Source organism: Entelurus aequoreus, linkage group LG22 (genome assembly GCF_033978785.1).
Source record: "Entelurus aequoreus isolate RoL-2023_Sb linkage group LG22, RoL_Eaeq_v1.1, whole genome shotgun sequence".
Taxonomy (NCBI): domain Eukaryota; kingdom Metazoa; phylum Chordata; class Actinopteri; order Syngnathiformes; family Syngnathidae; genus Entelurus; species Entelurus aequoreus.
In genome coordinates this window covers 361,934-386,392 of record NC_084752.1, presented here as the reverse complement: position 1 = coordinate 386,392, position 24,459 = coordinate 361,934, and positions in this window count along the sequence as shown.

Below are 24,459 nucleotides of genomic sequence, written 5' to 3'. Positions count from 1 at the left end.
AAAAAAAAAAAAAAAAAAATTTGGATTTTTCTAAGTACAAAATCGAGGAGAGGCTAAAAATCACCTCTTTTTCCTTTTCTCGATCAGACACTTAGAAAAAAAAAAAGAAAAAAAAAAAAATATTAATTGGATTTTTTCTAAGTACAAAATCGAGAGAGGCTAAAAATCACCTCTTTTTCCTTCTCTCGATCAGACACTTAGAAAAAAAAACGGAAAAAAAAAAAAAAAAAAAATTGGATTTTTTCTAAGTACAAAATCGAGAGAGGCTAAAAATCACCTCTTTTTCCTTCTCTCGATCAGACACTTAGAAAAAAAACGGAAAAAAAAAAAAAAAAATTTGGATTTTTTCTAAGTACAAAATCGAGAGTGGCTAAAAATCACCTCTTTTTCCTTCTCTCGATCAGACACTTAGAAAAAAAACGGAAAAAAAAAAAAAAAAATTGGATTTTTTCTAAGTACAAAATCGAGAGAGGCTAAAAATCACCTCTTTTTCCTTCTCTCGATCAGACACTTAGAAAAAAAAACTGAAAAAAAAAAAAAAAAATTGGATTTTTTTCTAAGTACAAAATCGAGAGAGGCTAAAAATCACCTCTTTTTCCTTCTCTCGATCAGACACTTAGAAAAAAAACGGAAAAAAAAAAAAAAAAAATTTGGATTTTTTCTAAGTACAAAATCGAGAGAGGCTAAAAATCACCTCTTTTTCCTTCTCTCGATCAGACACTTAGAAAAAAAACGGAAAAAAAAAAAAAAAAAAAAAATTTGGATTTTTTTCTAAGTACAAAATCGAGAGAGGCTAAAAATCACCTCTTTTTCCTTCTCTCGATCAGACACTTAGAAAAAAAACGGAAAAAAAAAAAAAAAAATTTGGATTTTTTCTAAGTACAAAATCGAGAGAGGCTAAAATCACCTCTTTTTCCTTCTCTCGATCAGACACTTAGAAAAAAAACGGAAAAAAAAAAAAAAAAATTTGGATTTTTTCTAAGTACAAAATCGAGAGAGGCTAAAAATCACCTCTTTTTCCTTCTCTCGATCAGACACTTAGAAAAAAACGGAAAAAAAAAAAAAAAAAATTGGATTTTTTCTAAGTACAAAATCGAGAGAGGCTAAAAATCACCTCTTTTTCCTTCTCTCGATCAGACACTTAGAAAAAAAACGGAAAAAAAAAAAAAAAAAATTTGGATTTTTTCTAAGTACAAAATCGAGAGAGGCTAAAAATCACCTCTTTTTCCTTCTCTCGATCAGACACTTAGAAAAAAAACGGAAAAAAAAAAAAAAAAATTTGGATTTTTTCTAAGTACAAAATCGAGAGAGGCTAAAAATCACCTCTTTTTCCTTCTCTCGATCAGACACTTAGAAAAAAAACGGAAAAAAAAAAAAAAAAAAATTGGATTTTTTTCTAAGTACAAAATCGAGAGAGGCTAAAAATCACCTCTTTTTCCTTCTCTCGATCAGACACTTAGAAAAAAACGGAAAAAAAAAAAAAAAAATTTGGATTTTTTCTAAGTACAAAATCGAGAGAGGCTAAAAATCACCTCTTTTTCCTTCTCTCGATCAGACACTTAGAAAAAAAACGGAAAAAAAAAAAAAAAAATTGGATTTTTTCTAAGTACAAAATCGAGAGAGGCTAAAAATCACCTCTTTTTCCTTCTCTCGATCAGACACTTAGAAAAAAAACGAAAAAAAAAAAAAAAAAATTTGGATTTTTTCTAAGTACAAAATCGAGAGAGGCTAAAAATCACCTCTTTTTCCTTCTCTCGATCAGACACTTACAAAAAAAACGGAAAAAAAAAAAAAAATATTTGGATTTTTTCAAAGTACAAAATCGAGAGAGGCTAAAAATCACCTCTTTTTCCTTCTCTCGATCAGACACTTAGAAAAAAAACGGAAAAAAAAAAAAAAAAAAAATTGGATTTTTTCTAAGTACAAAATCGAGAGAGGCTAAAAATCACCTCTTTTTCCTTCTCTCGATCAGACACTTACAAAAAAAACGGAAAAAAAAAAAAAAAAATTGGATTTTTTCTAAGTACAAAATCGAGAGAGGCTAAAAATCACCTCTTTTTCCTTCTCTCGATCAGACACTTAGAAAAAAACGGAAAAAAAAAAAAAAAAAATTGGATTTTTTCTAAATACAAAATCGAGAGAGGCTAAAAATCACCTCTTTTTCCTTCTCTCGATCAGACACTTAGAAAAAAACGGAAAAAAAAAAAAAAAAATTTGGATTTTTTCTAAGTACAAAATCGAGAGAGGCTAAAAATCACCTCTTTTTCCTTCTCTCGATCAGACACTTAGAAAAAAAACGGAAAAAAAAAAAAAAAAATTGGATTTTTTCTAAGTACAAAATCGAGAGAGGCTAAAAATCACCTCTTTTTCCTTCTCTCGATCAGACACTTAGGAAAAAAACGGAAAAAAAAAAAAAAAAATTTGGATTTTTTCTAAGTACAAAATCGAGAGAGGCTAAAAATCACCTCTTTTTCCTTCTCTCGATCAGACACTTAGAAAAAAAACGGAAAAAAAAAAAAAATAATTGGATTTTTTCTAATTACAAAATCGAGAGAGGATAAAAATCACCTCTTTTTCCTTCTCTCGATCAGACACTTAGAAAAAAAACCGAAAAAAAAAAATAAAAAATTTGGATTTTTTCTAAGTACAAAATCGAGAGAGGCTAAAAATCACCTCTTTTTCCTTCTCTCGATCAGACACTTAGAAAAAAAACGGAAAAAAAAAAAAAAAAAATTGGATTTTTTCTAAGTACAAAATCGAGAGAGGCTAAAATCACCTCTTTTTCCTTCTCTCGATCAGACACTTAGAAAAAAACGGAAAAAAAAAAAAAAAAAATTTGGATTTTTTCTAAGTACAAAATCGAGAGAGGCTAAAAATCACCTCTTTTTCCTTCTCTCGATCAGACACTTAGAAAAAAAACGGAAAAAAAAAAAAAAAAATTGATTTTTTCTAAGTACAAAATCGAGAGAGGCTAAAAATCACCTCTTTTCCTTCTCTCGATCAGACACTTAGAAAAAAAACCGAAAAAAAAAAATAAAAAATTTGGATTTTTTCTAAGTACAAAATCGAGAGGCTAAAATCACCTCTTTTTCCTTCTCTCGATCAGACACTTACAAAAAAAACGGAAAAAAAAAAAAAAATATTTGGATTTTTTCAAAGTACAAAATCGAGAGAGGCTAAAAATCACCTCTTTTCCTTCTCTCGATCAGACACTTAGAAAAAAAACGGAAAAAAAAAAAAAAAAAAATTGGATTTTTTCTAAGTACAAAATCGAGAGAGGCTAAAAATCACCTCTTTTTCCTTCTCTCGATCAGACACTTACAAAAAAAACGGAAAAAAAAAAAAAAAAATTGGATTTTTTCTAAGTACAAAATCGAGAGAGGCTAAAAATCACCTCTTTTTCCTTCTCTCGATCAGACACTTAGAAAAAAACGGAAAAAAAAAAAAAAAATTGGATTTTTTCTAAATACAAAATCGAGAGAGGCTAAAAATCACCTCTTTTTCCTTCTCTCGATCAGACACTTAGAAAAAAAACGGAAAAAAAAAAAAAAAAAATTTGGATTTTTTCTAAGTACAAAATCGAGAGAGGCTAAAAATCACCTCTTTTTCCTTCTCTCGATCAGACACTTAGAAAAAAAACGGAAAAAAAAAAAAAAAAAATTGGATTTTTTCTAAGTACAAAATCGAGAGAGGCTAAAAATCACCTCTTTTTCCTTCTCTCGATCAGACACTTAGGAAAAAAAACGGAAAAAAAAAAAAAAAAAATTTGGATTTTTTCTAAGTACAAAATCGAGAGAGGCTAAAAATCACCTCTTTTTCCTTCTCTCGATCAGACACTTAGAAAAAAAACGGAAAAAAAAAAAAAAAATTGGATTTTTTCTAATTACAAAATCGAGAGAGGATAAAAATCACCTCTTTTTCCTTCTCTCGATCAGACACTTAGAAAAAAAACCGAAAAAAAAAAATAAAAAATTTGGATTTTTTCTAAGTACAAAATCGAGAGAGGCTAAAAATCACCTCTTTTTCCTTCTCTCGATCAGACACTTACAAAAAAAACGGAAAAAAAAAAAAAAAATATTTGGATTTTTTCAAAGTACAAAATCGAGAGAGGCTAAAAATCACCTCTTTTTCCTTCTCTCGATCAGACACTTAGAAAAAAAAACGGAAAAAAAAAAAAAAAAAAATTGGATTTTTTCTAAGTACAAAATCGAGAGAGGCTAAAAATCACCTCTTTTTCCTTCTCTCGATCAGACACTTAGAAAAAAAACGGAAAAAAAAAAAAAAAAATTTGGATTTTTTCTAAGTACAAAATCGAGAGTGGCTAAAAATCACCTCTTTTTCCTTCTCTCGATCAGACACTTAGAAAAAAAACGGAAAAAAAAAAAAAAAAAATTGGATTTTTTCTAAGTACAAAGAGCGAGAGAGGCTAAAAATCACCTCTTTTTCCTTCTCTCGATCAGACACTTAGAAAAAAAACTGAAAAAAAAAAAAAAAATTGGATTTTTTTCTAAGTACAAAATCGAGAGAGGCTAAAAATCACCTCTTTTTCCTTCTCTCGATCAGACACTTAGTAAAAAAACGGAAAAAAAAAAAAAAAATTGGATTTTTTCCAAGTACAAAATCGAGAGAGGCTAAAAATCACCTCTTTTTCCTTCTCTCGATCAGACACTTAGAAAAAAAACGGGAAAAAAAAAAAAAAAAATTTGGATTTTTTCTAAGTACAAAATCGAGAGAGGCTAAAAATCACCTCTTTTTCCTTTTCTCGATCAGACACTTAGAAAAAAAAATGAAAAAAAAAAAAAAAAAATTGGATTTTTTCTAAGTACAAATCGAGAGAGGCTAAAAATCACCTCTTTTTCCTTTCTCGATCAGACACTTAGAAAAAAAAATGAAAAAAAAAAAAAAAAATTGGATTTTTTCTAAGTACAAAATCGAGAGAGGCTAAAAATCACCTCTTTTTCCTTCTCTCGATCAGACACTTAGAAAAAAAACGGAAAAAAAAAAAAAAAAAATTTGGATTTTTTCTAAGTACAAAATCGAGAGTGGCTAAAAATCACCTCTTTTTCCTTCTCTCGATCAGACACTTAGAAAAAAAACGGAAAAAAAAAAAAAAAATTTGGATTTTTTCTAAGTACAAAATCGAGAGAGGCTAAAAATCACCTCTTTTTCCTTTTCTCGATGAGACACTTAGAAAAAAAACGGAAAAAAAAAAAAAAAAAAATTGGATTTTTTCTAAGTACAAAATCGAGAGAGGCTAAAAATCACCTCTTTTTCCTTTTCTCGATCAGACACTTAGAAAAAAAAATGAAAAAAAAAAAAAATAAATTGGATTTTTTCTAAGTACAAAATCGAGAGAGGCTAAAAATCACCTCTTTTTCCTTCTCTCGATCAGACACTTAGAAAAAAACGGAAAAAAAAAAAAAAAAAATTTGGATTTTTTCTAAGTACAAAATCGAGAGTGGCTAAAAATCACCTCTTTTTCCTTCTCTCGATCAGACACTTAGAAAAAAATGAAAAAAAAAAAAAAAAAAATTGGATTTTTTCTAAGTACAAAATCGAGAGAGGCTAAAAATCACCTCTTTTTCCTTCTCTCGATCAGACACTTAGAAAAAAAACGGAAAAAAAAAAAAAAAAAATTGGATTTTTTTCTAAGTACAAAATCGAGAGAGGCTAAAAATCACCTCTTTTTCCTTCTCTCGATCAGACACTTAGAAAAAAAACGGAAAAAAAAAAAAAAAATTTGGATTTTTTCTAAGTACAAAATCGAGAGTGGCTAAAAATCACCTCTTTTTCCTTCTCTCGATCAGACACTTAGAAAAAAAAATGAAAAAAAAAAAAAATAAATTGGATTTTTTCTAAGTACAAAATCGAGAGAGGCTAAAAATCACCTCTTTTTCCTTCTCTCGATCAGACACTTAGAAAAAAACGGAAAAAAAAAAAAAAAAAATTTGGATTTTTTCTAAGTACAAAATCGAGAGTGGCTAAAAATCACCTCTTTTTCCTTCTCTCGATCAGACACTTAGAAAAAAATGAAAAAAAAAAAAAAAATTGGATTTTTTCTAAGTACAAAATCGAGAGAGGCTAAAAATCACCTCTTTTTCCTTCTCTCGATCAGACACTTAGAAAAAAAACGGGAAAAAAAAAAAAAAAATTTGGATTTTTTCTAAGTACAAAATCGAGAGTGGCTAAAAATCACCTCTTTTTCCTTCTCTCGATCAGACACTTAGAAAAAAAACGGAAAAAAAAAAAAAAAAATTTGGATTTTTTCTAAGTACAAAATCGAGAGTGGCTAAAAATCACCTCTTTTTCCTTCTCTCGATCAGACACTTAGAAAAAAAACGGAAAAAAAAAAAAAAAAATTTGATTTTTTCTAAGTACAAAATCGAGAGAGGCTAAAAATCACCTCTTTTTCCTTCTCTCGATCAGACACTTAGAAAAAAAACGGGAAAAAAAAAAAAAAATTGGATTTTTTCTAAGTACAAAATCGAGAGAGGCTAAAAATCACCTCTTTTTCCTTCTCTCGATCAGACACTTAGAAAAAAAACGGAAAAAAAAAAAAAAAAATTTGGATTTTTTCTAAGTACAAAATCGAGAGTGGCTAAAAATCACCTCTTTTTCCTTCTCTCGATCAGACACTTAGAAAAAAAACGGAAAAAAAAAAAAAAAAATTTGGATTTTTTCTAAGTACAAAATCGAGAGAGGCTAAAAATCACCTCTTTTTCCTTTTCTCGATCAGACACTTAGAAAAAAAAACGGAAAAAAAAAAAAAAAAATTGGATTTTTTCTAAGTACAAAATCGAGAGAGGCTAAAAATCACCTCTTTTTCCTTTTCTCGATCAGACACTTAGAAAAAAAACGGAAAAAAAAAAAAAAAAATTTGGATTTTTTCTAAGTACAAAATCGAGAGTGGCTAAAAATCACCTCTTTTTCCTTCTCTCGATCAGACACTTAGAAAAAAAACGGAAAAAAAAAAAAAAAAAATTGGATTTTTTCTAAGTACAAAATCGAGAGAGGCTAAAAATCACCTCTTTTTCCTTCTCTCGATCAGACACTTAGAAAAAAACTGAAAAAAAAAAAAAAAATTGGATTTTTTTCTAAGTACAAAATCGAGAGAGGCTAAAAATCACCTCTTTTTCCTTCTCTCGATCAGACACTTAGAAAAAAAACGGAAAAAAAAAAAAAAAAAAATTTGGATTTTTTCTAAGTACAAAATCGAGAGAGGCTAAAAATCACCTCTTTTTCCTTCTCTCGATCAGACACTTAGAAAAAAAACGGAAAAAAAAAAAAAAAAATTTGGATTTTTTCTAAGTACAAAATCGAGAGAGGCTAAAAATCACCTCTTTTTCCTTCTCTCGATCAGACACTTAGAAAAAAAACGGAAAAAAAACAAAAAAAAAATTGGATTTTTTCTAAGTACAAAATCGAGAGTGGCTAAAAATCACCTCTTTTTCCTTCTCTCGATCAGACACTTAGAAAAAAAAATGAAAAAAAATTTGGATTTTTTCTAAGTACAAAATCGAGAGAGGCTAAAAATCACCTCTTTTTCCTTCTCTCGATCAGACACTTAGAAAAAAAACGGAAAAAAAAAAAAAAAATTTGGATTTTTTCTAAGTACAAAATCAAGAGAGGCTAAAAATCACCTCTTTTTCCTTTTCTCGATCAGACACTTAGAAAAAAAACGGAAAAAAAAAATAAAAATTTTGGATTTTTTTCTAAGTACAAAATCGAGAGAGGCTAAAAATCACCTCTTTTTCCTTCTCTCGATCAGACACTTAGAAAAAAAACGAAAAAAAAAAAAAATAAATTTGGATTTTTTCTAAGTACAAAATCGAGAGTGGCTAAAAATCACCTCTTTTTCCTTCTCTCGATCAGACACTTAGAAAAAAAACGGAAAAAAAAAAAAAAAAAAATTTGGATTTTTTTCTAAGTACAAAATCGAGAGAGGCTAAAAATCACCTCTTTTTCCTTCTCTCGATCAGACACTTAGAAAAAAAACGGAAAAAAAAAAAAAAAAATTGGATTTTTTCTAAGTACAAAATCGAGAGTGGCTAAAAATCACCTCTTTTTCCTTTCTCGATCAGACACTTAGAAAAAAAACGGAAAAAAAAAAAAAAAACATTTGGATTTTTTCTAAGTACAAAATCGAGAGAGGCTAAAAATCACCTCTTTTTCCTTTTCTCGATCAGACACTTAGAAAAAAAACGGAAAAAAAAAAAAAAAAAATTTGGATTTTTTTCTAAGTACAAAATCGAGAGAGGCTAAAAATCACCTCTTTTTCCTTCTCTCGATCAGACACTTAGAAAAAAAACGGAAAAAAAAAAATAAAACATTTGGATTTTTTCTAAGTACAAAATCGAGAGTGGCTAAAAATCACCTCTTTTTCCTTCTCTCGATCAGACACTTAGAAAAAAACGGAAAAAAAAAAAAAAAAAATTTGGATTTTTTCTAAGTACAAAATCGAGAGAGGCTAAAAATCACCTCTTTTTCCTTTTCTCGATCAGACACTTAGAAAAAAAATGAAAAAAAAAAAAAAAAATTGGATTTTTTCTAAGTACAAAATCGAGAGAGGCTAAAAATCACCTCTTTTTCCTTCTCTCGATCAGACACTTAGAAAAAAAACGGAAAAAAAAAAAAAAAAATTTGGATTTTTTCTAAGTACAAAATCGAGAGAGGCTAAAAATCACCTCTTTTTCCTTCTCTCGATCAGACACTTAGAAAAAAAATGGAAAAAAAAAAAAAAAAAATTTGGATTTTGCTAAGTACAAAATCGAGAGAGGCTAAAAATCACCTCTTTTTCCTTCTCTCGATCAGACACTTAGAAAAAAAACGGAAAAAAAAAAAAAAAAATTGGATTTTTTCTAAGTACAAAATCGAGAGAGGCTAAAAATCACCTCTTTTTCCTTCTCTCGATCAGACACTTAGAAAAAAAACGGAAAAAAAAAAAAAAAAAAAATTTGGATTTTTTCTAAGTACAAAATCGAGAGTGGCTAAAAATCACCTCTTTTTCCTTCTCTCGATCAGACACTTAGAAAAAAAACGGAAAAAAAAAAAAAAAAAAAATTGGATTTTTTCTAAGTACAAAATCGAGAGAGGCTAAAATCACCTCTTTTTCCTTTTCTCGATCAGACACTTAGAAAAAAAACGGAAAAAAAAAAAAAAAAAAATTTGGATTTTTTCTAAGTACAAAATCGAGAGAGGCTAAAAATCACCTCTTTTTCCTTCTCTCGATCAGACACTTAGAAAAAAAACGGAAAAAAAAAATAAAAATTTGGATTTTTTCTAAGTACAAAATCGAGAGTGGCTAAAAATCACCTCTTTTTCCTTCTCTCGATCAGACACTTAGAAAAAAAACGGAAAAAAAAAAAAAAAAAATTTGGATTTTTTCTAAGTACAAAATCGAGAGTGGCTAAAAATCACCTCTTTTTCCTTCTCTCGATCAGACACTAAGAAAAAAAAATGAAAAAAAAAAAAAAAAAATTGGATTTTTTCTAAGTACAAAATCGAGAGAGGCTAAAAATCACCTCTTTTTCCTTCTCTCGATCAGACACTTAGAAAAAAAACGGAAAAAAAAAAAAAAAAATTGGATTTTTTCTAAGTACAAAATCGAGAGAGGCTAAAAATCACCTCTTTTCCTTCTCTCGATCAGACACTTAGAAAAAAAACGGAAAAAAAAAAATAAAAATTTGGATTTTTTCTAAGTACAAAATCGAGAGTGGCTAAAAATCACCTCTTTTCCTTTTCTCGATCAGACACTTAGAAAAAAAACGGAAAAAAAAAAAAAAACATTTGGATTTTTTCTAAGTACAAAATCGAGAGAGGCTAAAAATCACCTCTTTTTCCTTCTCTCGATCAGACACTTAGAAAAAAAACGGAAAAAAAAAAATAAAACATTTGGATTTTTTCTAAGTACAAAATCGAGAGTGGCTAAAAATCACCTCTTTTTCCTTCTCTCGATCAGACACTTAGAAAAAAAAATGAAAAAAAATTTGGATTTTTCTAAGTACAAAATCGAGAGAGGCTAAAAATCACCTCTTTTTCCTTCTCTCGATCAGACACTTAGAAAAAAAACGGAAAAAAAAAAAAAAAAATTTGGATTTTTTCTAAGTACAAAATCGAGAGAGGCTAAAAATCACCTCTTTTTCCTTTTCTCGATCAGACACTTAGAAAAAAAACGGAAAAAAAAAATAAAAATTTTGGATTTTTTCTAAGTACAAAATCGAGAGAGGCTAAAAATCACCTCTTTTTCCTTCTCTCGATCAGACACTTAGAAAAAAAACGGAAAAAAAAAAAAAAAAAATTTGGATTTTTTCTAAGTACAAAATCGAGAGTGGCTAAAAATCACCTCTTTTTCCTTCTCTCGATCAGACACTTAGAAAAAAAACGGGAAAAAAAAAAAAAAAAATTTGGATTTTTTCTAAGTACAAAATCGAGAGAGGCTAAAAATCACCTCTTTTTCCTTCTCTCGATCAGACACTTAGAAAAAAAACTGAAAAAAAAAAAAAAAAAATTGGATTTTTTTCTAAGTACAAAATCGAGAGAGGCTAAAAATCACCTCTTTTTCCTTCTCTCGATCAGACACTTAGAAAAAAAACGGGAAAAAAAAAAAAAAAAAATTTGGATTTTTTCTAAGTACAAAATCGAGAGAGGCTAAAAATCACCTCTTTTTCCTTCTCTCGATCAGACACTTAGAAAAAAAAATGAAAAAAAATTTGGATTTTTTCTAAGTACAAAATCGAGAGAGGCTAAAAATCACCTCTTTTTCCTTTTCTCGATCAGACACTTAGAAAAAAAACGGAAAAAAAAAATAAAAAAATTGGATTTTTTCTAAGTACAAAATCGAGAGTGGCTAAAAATCACCTCTTTTTCCTTTTCTCGATCAGACACTTAGAAAAAAAACGGAAAAAAAAACAAAAAACATTTGGATTTTTTCTAAGTACAAAATCGAGAGAGGCTAAAAATCACCTCTTTTTCCTTTTCTCGATCAGACACTTAGAAAAAAAACGGAAAAAAAAAAAAAAAAAAATTTGGATTTTTTTCTAAGTACAAAATCGAGAGAGGCTAAAAATCACCTCTTTTTCCTTCTCTCGATCAGACACTTAGAAAAAAAACGGAAAAAAAAAAAAAAAACATTTGGATTTTTTCTAAGTACAAAATCGAGAGTGGCTAAAAATCACCTCTTTTTCCTTCTCTCGATCAGACACTTAGAAAAAAAACGGAAAAAAAAAAAAAAAAAATTTGGATTTTTTCTAAGTACAAAATCGAGAGAGGCTAAAAATCACCTCTTTTTCCTTTTCTCGATCAGACACTTAGAAAAAAAATGAAAAAAAAAAAAAAAAAATTGGATTTTTTCTAAGTACAAAATCGAGAGAGGCTAAAAATCACCTCTTTTTCCTTCTCTCGATCAGACACTTAGAAAAAAAACGGAAAAAAAAAAATAAAAAATTTGGATTTTTTCTAAGTACAAAATCGAGAGAGGCTAAAAATCACCTCTTTTTCCTTCTCTCGATCAGACACTTAGAAAAAAAAGGGAAAAAAAAAAAAAAAAAAATTTGGATTTTGCTAAGTACAAAATCGAGAGAGGCTAAAAATCACCTCTTTTTCCTTCTCTCGATCAGACACTTAGAAAAAAAACGGGAAAAAAAAAAAAAAAAAATTTGGATTTTTTCTAAGTACAAAATCGAGAGAGGCTAAAAATCACCTCTTTTTCCTTCTCTCGATCAGACACTTAGAAAAAAAACGGAAAAAAAAAAAAAAAAAAATTTTGGATTTTTTCTAAGTACAAAATCGAGAGTGGCTAAAAATCACCTCTTTTTCCTTCTCTCGATCAGACACTTAGAAAAAAAACGGAAAAAAAAAAAAAAAAATTTGGATTTTTTCTAAGTACAAAATCGAGAGAGGCTAAAATCACCTCTTTTTCCTTTTCTCGATCAGACACTTAGAAAAAAAACGGAAAAAAAAAAAAAAAAATTTGGATTTTTTCTAAGTACAAAATCGAGAGAGGCTAAAAATCACCTCTTTTTCCTTCTCTCGATCAGACACTTAGAAAAAAAACGGAAAAAAAAAATAAAAATTTGGATTTTTTCTAAGTACAAAATCGAGAGTGGCTAAAAATCACTTCTTTTTCCTTCTCTCGATCAGACACTTAGAAAAAAAACGGAAAAAAAAAAAAAAAAAATTTGGATTTTTTCTAAGTACAAAATCGAGAGTGGCTAAAAATCACCTCTTTTTCCTTCTCTCGATCAGACACTTAGAAAAAAAAATGAAAAAAAAAAAAAAAAATTGGATTTTTTCTAAGTACAAAATCGAGAGAGGCTAAAAATCACCTCTTTTTCCTTCTCTCGATCAGACACTTAGAAAAAAAACGGAAAAAAAAAAAAAAAAAAATTGGATTTTTTCTAAGTACAAAATCGAGAGAGGCTAAAAATCACCTCTTTTTCCTTCTCTCGATCAGACACTTAGAAAAAAAACGGAAAAAAAAAAAATAAAAATTTGGATTTTTCTAAGTACAAAATCGAGAGTGGCTAAAAATCACCTCTTTTTCCTTTCTCGATCAGACACTTAGAAAAAAAACGGAAAAAAAAAAAAAAAAAATTTGGATTTTTTCTAAGTACAAAATCGAGAGAGGCTAAAATCACCTCTTTTTCCTTCTCTCGATCAGACACTTAGAAAAAAAACGGAAAAAAAAAAATAAATAATTTGGATTTTTTCTAAGTACAAAATCGAGAGTGGCTAAAAATCACCTCTTTTTCCTTCTCTCGATCAGACACTTAGAAAAAAAACGGAAAAAAAAAAAAAAAATTTGGATTTTTTCTAAGTACAAAATCGAGAGAGGCTAAAAATCACCTCTTTTTCCTTTTCTCGATCAGACACTTAGAAAAAAAAATGAAAAAAAAAAAAAAAAAATTGGATTTTTTCTAAGTACAAAATCGAGAGAGGCTAAAAATCACCTCTTTTTCCTTCTCTCGATCAGACACTTAGAAAAAAAATGAAAAAAATTTTGGATTTTTTCTAAGTACAAAATCGAGAGAGGCTAAAAATCACCTCTTTTTCCTTTTCTCGATCAGACACTTAGAAAAAAAACGGAAAAAAAAAAATAAAAATTTTGGATTTTTTCTAAGTACAAAATCGAGAGAGGCTAAAAATCACCTCTTTTTCCTTCTCTCGATCAGACACTTAGAAAAAAAACGGAAAAAAAAAAAAAAAAAATTGGATTTTTTCTAAGTACAAAATCGAGAGTGGCTAAAAATCACCTCTTTTTCCTTTTCTCGATCAGACACTTAGAAAAAAAACGGAAAAAAAAAAAAAAAAACATTTGGATTTTTTCTAAGTACAAAATCGAGAGAGGCTAAAAATCACCTCTTTTTCCTTTTCTCGATCAGACACTTAGAAAAAAAACGGAAAAAAAAAAAAAAAAAAATTTGGATTTTTTTCTAAGTACAAAATCGAGAGAGGCTAAAAATCACCTCTTTTTCCTTCTCTCGATCAGACACTTAGAAAAAAAACGGAAAAAAAAAATAAAACATTTGGATTTTTTCTAAGTACAAAATCGAGAGTGGCTAAAAATCACCTCTTTTTCCTTCTCTCGATCAGACACTTAGAAAAAAAACGGAAAAAAAAAAAAAAAAATTTGGATTTTTTCTAAGTACAAAATCGAGAGAGGCTAAAAATCACCTCTTTTTCCTTTTCTCGATCAGACACTTAGAAAAAAAACGGAAAAAAAAAAAAAAAAAAATTTGGATTTTTTCTAAGTACAAAATCGAGAGAGGCTAAAAATCACCTCTTTTTCCTTCTCTCGATCAGACACTTAGAAAAAAAATGGAAAAAAAAAAAAAAAAAATTTGGATTTTGCTAAGTACAAAATCGAGAGAGGCTAAAAATCACCTCTTTTTCCTTCTCTCGATCAGACACTTAGAAAAAAAAACGGGAAAAAAAAAAAAAAAAAATTTGGATTTTTTCTAAGTACAAAATCGAGAGAGGCTAAAAATCACCTCTTTTTCCTTCTCTCGATCAGACACTTAGAAAAAAAACGGAAAAAAAAAAAAAAAAATTTTGGATTTTTTCTAAGTACAAAATCGAGAGTGGCTAAAATCACCTCTTTTTCCTTCTCTCGATCAGACACTTAGAAAAAAAACGGAAAAAAAAAAAAAAAAATTTGGATTTTTTTCTAAGTACAAAATCGAGAGAGGCTAAAAATCACCTCTTTTTCCTTTTCTCGATCAGACACTTAGAAAAAAAACGGAAAAAAAAAATAAAAAATTTGGATTTTTTCTAAGTACAAAATCGAGAGAGGCTAAAAATCACCTCTTTTTCCTTCTCTCGATCAGACACTTAGAAAAAAAACGGAAAAAAAAAAATAAAATTTGGATTTTTTCTAAGTACAAAATCGAGAGTGGCTAAAAATCACCTCTTTTTCCTTCTCTCGATCAGACACTTAGAAAAAAAACGGAAAAAAAAAAAAAAAAAATTTGGATTTTTTCTAAGTACAAAATCGAGAGTGGCTAAAAATCACCTCTTTTTCCTTCTCTCGATCAGACACTTAGAAAAAAAAATGAAAAAAAAAAAAAAAAAATTGGATTTTTTCTAAGTACAAAATCGAGAGAGGCTAAAAATCACCTCTTTTTCCTTCTCTCGATCAGACACTTAGAAAAAAAACGGAAAAAAAAAAAAAAAAAATTTGGATTTTTCTAAGTACAAAATCGAGAGAGGCTAAAAATCACCTCTTTTTCCTTCTCTCGATCAGACACTTAGAAAAAAAACGGAAAAAAAAAAAAAAAAAATTTGGATTTTTTCTAAGTACAAAATCGAGAGTGGCTAAAAATCACCTCTTTTTCCTTTTCTCGATCAGACACTTAGAAAAAAAACGGAAAAAAAAAAAAAAAAAATTTGGATTTTTTCTAAGTACAAAATCGAGAGAGGCTAAAAATCACCTCTTTTTCCTTCTCTCGATCAGACACTTAGAAAAAAAACGGAAAAAAAAAAATAAATAATTTGGATTTTTTCTAAGTACAAAATCGAGAGTGGCTAAAAATCACCTCTTTTTCCTTCTCTCGATCAGACACTTAGAAAAAAAACGGAAAAAAAAAAAAAAAAATTTGGATTTTTTCTAAGTACAAAATCGAGAGAGGCTAAAAATCACCTCTTTTTCCTTTTCTCGATCAGACACTTAGAAAAAAAAATGAAAAAAAAAAAAAAAAAAATTGGATTTTTTCTAAGTACAAAATCGAGAGAGGCTAAAAATCACCTCTTTTTCCTTCTCTCGATCAGACACTTAGAAAAAAAACGGAAAAAAAAAAAAAAAAATTTGGATTTTTTCTAAGTACAAAATCGAGAGAGGCTAAAAATCACCTCTTTTTCCTTCTCTCGATCAGACACTTAGAAAAAAAACGGGAAAAAAAAAAAAAAAAAATGGATTTTTTCTAAGTACAAAATCGAGAGTGGCTAAAAATCACCTCTTTTTCCTTCTCTCGATCAGACACTTAGAAAAAAAATGAAAAAAAATTTGGATTTTTTCTAAGTACAAAATCGAGAGAGGCTAAAAATCACCTCTTTTTCCTTTTCTCGATCAGACACTTAGAAAAAAAACGGAAAAAAAAAATAAAAATTTGGATTTTTTCTAAGTACAAAATCGAGAGAGGCTAAAAATCACCTCTTTTTCCTTCTCTCGATCAGACACTTAGAAAAAAAACGGAAAAAAAAAAAAAAAAAATTGGATTTTTTCTAAGTACAAAATCGAGAGTGGCTAAAAATCACCTCTTTTTCCTTCTCTCGATCAGACACTTAGAAAAAAAACGGAAAAAAAAAAAAAAAAATTTGGATTTTTTCTAAGTACAAAATCGAGAGTGGCTAAAAATCACCTCTTTTTCCTTTTCTCGATCAGACACTTAGAAAAAAAACGGAAAAAAAAAAAAAAAAACATTTGGATTTTTTCTAAGTACAAAATCGAGAGAGGCTAAAAATCACCTCTTTTTCCTTTTCTCGATCAGACACTTAGAAAAAAAACGGAAAAAAAAAAAAAAAATTTGGATTTTTTCTAAGTACAAAATCGAGAGAGGCTAAAAATCACCTCTTTTTCCTTCTCTCGATCAGACACTTAGAAAAAAAACGGAAAAAAAAAAATAAAACATTTGGATTTTTTCTAAGTACAAAATCGAGAGTGGCTAAAAATCACCTCTTTTTCCTTCTCTCGATCAGACACTTAGAAAAAAAACGGAAAAAAAAAAAAAAAATTTGGATTTTTTCTAAGTACAAAATCGAGAGAGGCTAAAAATCACCTCTTTTTCCTTTTCTCGATCAGACACTTAGAAAAAAAATGAAAAAAAAAAAAAAAAAATTGGATTTTTTCTAAGTACAAAATCGAGAGAGGCTAAAAATCACCTCTTTTTCCTTCTCTCGATCAGACACTTAGAAAAAAAACGGAAAAAAAAAAAAAAAAAATTTGGATTTTTTCTAAGTACAAAATCGAGAGAGGCTAAAAATCACCTCTTTTTCCTTCTCTCGATCAGACACTTAGAAAAAAAATGGAAAAAAAAAAAAAAAAAATTTGGATTTTGCTAAGTACAAAATCGAGAGAGGCTAAAAATCACCTCTTTTTCCTTCTCTCGATCAGACACTTAGAAAAAAACGGGAAAAAAAAAAAAAAAAATTTGGATTTTTTCTAAGTACAAAATCGAGAGAGGCTAAAAATCACCTCTTTTTCCTTCTCTCGATCAGACACTTAGAAAAAAAACGGAAAAAAAAAAAAAAAAAATTTGGATTTTTTCTAAGTACAAAATCGAGAGTGGCTAAAAATCACCTCTTTTTCCTTCTCTCGATCAGACACTTAGAAAAAAAACGGAAAAAAAAAAAAAAAAAAATTTGGATTTTTTCTAAGTACAAAATCGAGAGAGGCTAAAAATCACCTCTTTTTCCTTTTCTCGATCAGACACTTAGAAAAAAAACGGAAAAAAAAAAAAAAAAAATTTGGATTTTTTCTAAGTACAAAATCGAGAGAGGCTAAAAATCACCTCTTTTTCCTTCTCTCGATCAGACACTTAGAAAAAAAACGGAAAAAAAAAAATAAAAATTTGGATTTTTTCTAAGTACAAAATCGAGAGTGGCTAAAAATCACCTCTTTTTCCTTCTCTCGATCAGACACTTAGAAAAAAAACGGAAAAAAAAAAAAAAAAATTTTGATTTTTTCTAAGTACAAAATCGAGAGTGGCTAAAAATCACCTCTTTTCCTTCTCTCGATCAGACACTTAGAAAAAAAAATGAAAAAAATAAAAATAAAATTGGATTTTTTCTAAGTACAAAATCGAGAGAGGCTAAAAATCACCTCTTTTTCCTTCTCTCGATCAGACACTTAGAAAAAAAACGGAAAAAAAAAAAAAAAAAAATTTGGATTTTTTCTAAGTACAAAATCGAGAGAGGCTAAAAATCACCTCTTTTTCCTTCTCTCGATCAGACACTTAGAAAAAAAACGGAAAAAAAAAAAAAAAAAATTTGGATTTTTTCTAAGTACAAAATCGAGAGTGGCTAAAAATCACCTCTTTTTCCTTTTCTCGATCAGACACTTAGAAAAAAAACGGAAAAAAAAAAAAAAAAAATTTGGATTTTTTCTAAGTACAAAATCGAGGGAGGCTAAAAATCACCTCTTTTTCCTTCTCTCGATCAGACACTTAGAAAAAAAACGGAAAAAAAAAAATAAATAATTTGGATTTTTTCTAAGTACAAAATCGAGAGTGGCTAAAAATCACCTCTTTTTCCTTCTCTCGATCAGACACTTAGAAAAAAAACGGAAAAAAAAATAAAAAAAAATTGGATTTTTTCTAAGTACAAAATCGAGAGTGGCTAAAAATCACCTCTTTTTCCTTCTCTCGATCAGACACTTACAAAAAAAAACGGAAAAAAAAAAAAAATAAAATTTGGATTTTTTCTAAGTACAAAATCGAGAGAGGCTAAAAATCACCTCTTTTTCCTTCTCTCGATCAGACACTTAGAAAAAAAACGGAAAAAAAAAAATTAAACATTTGGATTTTTTCTAAGTACAAAATCGAGAGTGGCTAAAAATCACCTCTTTTTCCTTCTCTCGATCAGACACTTAGAAAAAAAACGGAAAAAAAAAAAAAAAAATTTGGATTTTTTCTAAGTACAAAATCGAGAGTGGCTAAAAATCACCTCTTTTTCCTTTTCTCGATCAGACACTTAGAAAAAAAACGGAAAAAAAAAAAAAAAACATTTGGATTTTTTCTAAGTACAAAATCGAGAGAGGCTAAAAATCACCTCTTTTTCCTTTTCTCGATCAGACACTTAGAAAAAAAACGGAAAAAAAAAAAAAAAAATTTGGATTTTTTCTAAGTACAAAATCGAGAGAGGCTAAAAATCACCGTCTTTTTCCTTCTCTCGATCAGACACTTAGAAAAAAAACGGAAAAAAAAAAATAAAACATTTGGATTTTTTCTAAGTACAAATCGAGAGTGGCTAAAAATCACCTCTTTTTCCTTCTCTCGATCAGACACTTAGAAAAAAAACGGAAAAAAAAAAAAAAAATTTGGATTTTTTCTAAGTACAAAATCGAGAGAGGCTAAAAATCACCTCTTTTTCCTTTTCTCGATCAGACACTTAGAAAAAAAATGAAAAAAAAAAAAAAAAAAATTGGATTTTTTCTAAGTACAAAATCGAGAGAGGCTAAAAATCACCTCTTTTTCCTTCTCTCGATCAGACACTTAGAAAAAAAACGGAAAAAAAAAAAAAAAATTTGGATTTTTTCTAAGTACAAAATCGAGAGAGGCTAAAAATCACCTCTTTTTCCTTCTCTCGATCAGACACTTAGAAAAAAAATGGAAAAAAAAAAAAAAAAAATTTGGATTTTGCTAAGTACAAAATCGAGAGAGGCTAAAAATCACCTCTTTTTCCTTCTCTCGATCAGACACTTAGAAAAAAAACGGGAAAAAAAAAAAAAAAATTTGGATTTTTTCTTAGTACAAAATCGAGAGAGGCTAAAAATCACCTCTTTTTCCTTCTCTCGATCAGACACTTAGAAAAAAAACGGAAAAAAAAAAAAAAAAAATTTGGATTTTTTCTAAGTACAAAATCGAGAGTGGCTAAAAATCACCTCTTTTTCCTTCTCTCGATCAGACACTTAGAAAAAAAACGGAAAAAAAAAAAAAAAAAATTTGGATTTTTTCTAAGTACAAAATCGAGAGAGGCTAAAAATCACCTCTTTTTCCTTTTCTCGATCAGACACTTAGAAAAAAAACGGAAAAAAAAAAAAAAAAAATTTGGATTTTTTCTAAGTACAAAATCGAGAGAGGCTAAAAATCACCTCTTTTTCCTTCTCTCGATCAGACACTTAGAAAAAAAACGGAAAAAAAAAAATAAAAATTTGGATTTTTTCTAAGTACAAAATCGAGAGTGGCTAAAAATCACCTCTTTTTCCTTCTCTCGATCAGACACTTAGAAAAAAAACGGAAAAAAAAAAAAAAAAAAATTTGGATTTTTTCTAAGTACAAAATCGAGAGTGGCTAAAAATCACCTCTTTTTCCTTCTCTCGATCAGACACTTAGAAAAAAAAATGAAAAAAATAAAAATAAAATTGGATTTTTTCTAAGTACAAAATCGAGAGAGGCTAAAAATCACCTCTTTTTCCTTCTCTCGATCAGACACTTAGAAAAAAAACGGAAAAAAAAAAAAAAAAATTTGGATTTTTCTAAGTACAAAATCGAGAGAGGCTAAAAATCACCTCTTTTTCCTTCTCTCGATCAGACACTTAGAAAAAAAACGGAAAAAAAAAAAAAAAAAATTTGGATTTTTTCTAAGTACAAAATCGAGAGTGGCTAAAAATCACCTCTTTTTCCTTTTCTCGATCAGACACTTAGAAAAAAAACGGAAAAAAAAAAAAAAAAATTTGGATTTTTTCTAAGTACAAAATCGAGGGAGGCTAAAAATCACCTCTTTTTCCTTCTCTCGATCAGACACTTAGAAAAAAAACGGAAAAAAAAAAAATAAATAATTTGGATTTTTTCTAAGTACAAAATCGAGAGTGGCTAAAAATCACCTCTTTTTCCTTCTCTCGATCAGACACTTAGAAAAAAAAACGGAAAAAAAAAAAAAAAAAAATTGGATTTTTTCTAAGTACAAAATCGAGAGTGGCTAAAAATCACCTCTTTTTCCTTCTCTCGATCAGACACTTACAAAAAAAAACGGAAAAAAAAAAAAATAAAATTTGGATTTTTTCTAAGTACAAAATCGAGAGAGGCTAAAAATCACCTCTTTTTCCTTCTCTCGATCAGACACTTAGAAAAAAAACGGAAAAAAAAAATTAAACATTTGGATTTTTTCTAAGTACAAAATCGAGAGTGGCTAAAAATCACCTCTTTTTCCTTCTCTCGATCAGACACTTAGAAAAAAAACGGAAAAAAAAAAAAAAAATTTGGATTTTTTCTAAGTACAAAATCGAGAGAGGCTAAAAATCACCTCTTTTTCCTTTTCTCGATCAGACACTTAGAAAAAAATGAAAAAAAAAAAAAAAAATTGGATTTTTTCTAAGTACAAAATCGAGAGAGGCTAAAAATCACCTCTTTTTCCTTCTCTCGATCAGACACTTAGAAAAAAAACGGAAAAAAAATAAAATAAAAATTGGATTTTTTCTAAGTACAAAATCGAGAGTGGCTAAAAATCACCTCTGTTTCCTTCTCTCGATCAGACACTTAGAAAAAAAACGGAAAAAAAAAAAAAAAAAAATTTGGATTTTTTCTAAGTACAAAATCGAGAGTGGCTAAAAATCACCTCTTTTTCCTTCTCTCGATCAGACACTTAGAAAAAAAACGGAAAAAAAAAAAAAAAAATTTGGATTTTTTCTAAGTACAAAATCGAGAGAGGCTAAAAATCACCTCTTTTTCCTTTTCTCGATCAGACACTTAGAAAAAAAACGGAAAAAAAAAAAAAAAAATTTGGATTTTTTCTAAGTACAAAATCGAGAGAGGCTAAAAATCACCTCTTTTTCCTTCTCTCGATCAGACACTTAGAAAAAAAACGGAAAAAAAAAAAAAAAAAAAATTGGATTTTTTCTAAGTACAAAATCGAGAGTGGCTAAAAATCACCTCTTTTTCCTTCTCTCGATCAGACACTTAGAAAAAAAACGGAAAAAAAAAAAAAAAAAATTTGGATTTTTTCTAAGTACAAAATCGAGAGTGGCTAAAAATCACCTCTTTTTCCTTTCTCGATCAGACACTTAGAAAAAAAACGGAAAAAAAAAAAAAAAAAATTTGGATTTTTTCTAAGTACAAAATCGAGGGAGGCTAAAAATCACCTCTTTTTCCTTCTCTCGATCAGACACTTAGAAAAAAAACGGAAAAAAAAAAAATAAATAATTTGGATTTTTTCTAAGTACAAAATCGAGAGTGGCTAAAAATCACCTCTTTTTCCTTCTCTCGATCAGACACTTAGAAAAAAAAACGGAAAAAAAAAAAAAAAAAATTGGATTTTTTCTAAGTACAAAATCGAGAGTGGCTAAAATCACCTCTTTTTCCTTCTCTCGATCAGACACTTACAAAAAAAAACGGAAAAAAAAAAAAATAAAATTTGGATTTTTTCTAAGTACAAAATCGAGAGAGGCTAAAAATCACCTCTTTTTCCTTCTCTCGATCAGACACTTAGAAAAAAAACGGGAAAAAAAAAATTAAACATTTGGATTTTTTCTAAGTACAAAATCGAGAGTGGCTAAAAATCACCTCTTTTTCTTCTCTCGATCAGACACTTAGAAAAAAAACGGAAAAAAAAAAAAAAAAAATTTGGATTTTTCTAAGTACAAAATCGAGAGAGGCTAAAAATCACCTCTTTTTCCTTTTCTCGATCAGACACTTAGAAAAAAAATGAAAAAAAAAAAAAAAATTGGATTTTTTCTAAGTACAAAATCGAGAGAGGCTAAAAATCACCTCTTTTTCCTTCTCTCGATCAGACACTTAGAAAAAAAACGGAAAAAAAATAAAATAAAAATTGGATTTTTTCTAAGTACAAAATCGAGAGTGGCTAAAAATCACCTCTGTTTCCTTCTCTCGATCAGACACTTAGAAAAAAAACGGAAAAAAAAAAAAAAAAAATTTGGATTTTTCTAAGTACAAAATCGAGAGTGGCTAAAAATCACCTCTTTTTCCTTCTCTCGATCAGACACTTAGAAAAAAAACGGAAAAAAAAAAAAAAAAATTTGGATTTTTTCTAAGTACAAAATCGAGAGAGGCTAAAAATCACCTCTTTTTCCTTTTCTCGATCAGACACTTAGAAAAAAACGGAAAAAAAAAAAAAAAAATTTGGATTTTTTCTAAGTACAAAATCGAGAGAGGCTAAAAATCACCTCTTTTTCCTTCTCTCGATCAGACACTTAGAAAAAAAACGGAAAAAAAAAAATAAAAATTTGGATTTTTTCTAAGTACAAAATCGAGAGTGGCTAAAAATCACCTCTTTTTCCTTCTCTCGATCAGACACTTAGAAAAAAAACGGAAAAAAAAAAAAAAAAAATTTGGATTTTTTCTAAGTACAAAATCGAGAGTGGCTAAAAATCACCTCTTTTTCCTTCTCTCGATCAGACACTTAGAAAAAAAAATGAAAAAAAAAAAAAAAAATTGGATTTTTTCTAAGTACAAAATCGAGAGAGGCTAAAAATCACCTCTTTTTCCTTCTCTCGATCAGACACTTAGAAAAAAAACGGAAAAAAAAAAAAAAAAATTTGGATTTTTTCTAAGTACAAAATCGAGAGTGGCTAAAAATCACCTCTTTTTCCTTCTCTCGATCAGACACTTAAGAAAAAAAACGGAAAAAAAAAAAAAAAAATTTGGATTTTTTCTAAGTACAAAATCGAGAGAGGCTAAAAATCACGTCTTTTTCCTTTTCTCGATCAGACACTTAGAAAAAAAACGGAAAAAAAAAAAAAAAAAAATTGGATTTTTTCTAAGTACAAAATCGAGAGAGGCTAAAAATCACCTCTTTTTCCTTCTCTCGATCAGACACTTAGAAAAAAAACGGAAAAAAAAAAAAAAAAAATTTGGATTTTTTCTAAGTACAAAATCGAGAGTGGCTAAAAATCACCTCTTTTTCCTTTTCTCGATCAGACACTTAGAAAAAAAACGGAAAAAAAAAAAAAAAAAATTTGGATTTTTTCTAAGTACAAAATCGAGAGTGGCTAAAAATCACCTCTTTTTCCTTCTCTCGATCAGACACTTAGAAAAAAAACGGAAAAAAAAAAAAAAAAAATTTGGATTTTTTCTAAGTAGAAAATCGAGAGAGGCTAAAAATCACCTCTTTTTCCTCTCTCGATCAGACACTTAGAAAAAAAACGGAAAAAAAAAAAAAAAATTTGGATTTTTTCTAAGTACAAAATCGAGAGTGGCTAAAAATCACCTCTTTTTCCTTCTCTCGATCAGACACTTAGAAAAAAAACGGGAAAAAAAAAAAAAAAAATTTGGATTTTTTCTAAGTACAAAATCGAGAGTGGCTAAAAATCACCTCTTTTTCCTTCTCTCGATCAGACACTTAGAAAAAAAACGGAAAAAAAAAAAAAAAAATTTGGATTTTTTCTAAGTACAAAATCGAGAGTGGCTAAAAATCACCTCTTTTTCCTTCTCTCGATCAGACACTTAGAAAAAAAACGGAAAAAAAAATAAAAAATTTGGATTTTTTCTAAGTACAAAATCGAGAGAGGCTAAAAATCACCTCTTTTTCCTTTTCTCGATCAGACACTTAGAAAAAAAACGGAAAAAAAAAAAAAAAAATTTGGATTTTTTCTAAGTACAAAATCGAGAGAGGCTAAAAATCACCTCTTTTTCCTTCTCTCGATCAGACACTTAGAAAAAAAACGGAAAAAAAATAATAAAAAATTTGGATTTTTTCTAAGTACAAAATCGAGAGTGGCTAAAAATCACCTCTTTTTCCTTCTCTCGATCAGACCCTTAGAAAAAAAACGGAAAAAAAAAAAAAAAAATTTGGATTTTTTCTAAGTACAAAATCGAGAGAGGCTAAAAATCACCTCTTTTTCCTTCTCTCGATCAGACACTTAGAAAAAAAACGGAAAAAAAAAAAAAAAAAAATTGGATTTTTTCTAAGTACAAAATCGAGAGTGGCTAAAAATCACCTCTTTTTCCTTCTCTCGATCAGACACTTAGAAAAAAAACGGAAAAAAAAAAAATAAAATCTGGATTTTTTCTAAGTACAAAATCGAGAGAGGCTAAAAATCACCTCTTTTTCCTTTTCTCGATCAGACACTTAGAAAAAAAACGGAAAAAAAAAAAAAAAAACTTTGGATTTTTTCTAAGTACAAAATCGAGAGTGGCTAAAAATCACCTCTTTTTCCTTCTCTCGATCAGACACTTAGAAAAAAAACGGAAAAAAAAAAAAAAAAATTTGGATTTTTTCTAAGTACAAAATCGAGAGTGGCTAAAAATCACCTCTTTTTCCTTCTCTCGATCAGACACTTAGAAAAAAAAATGA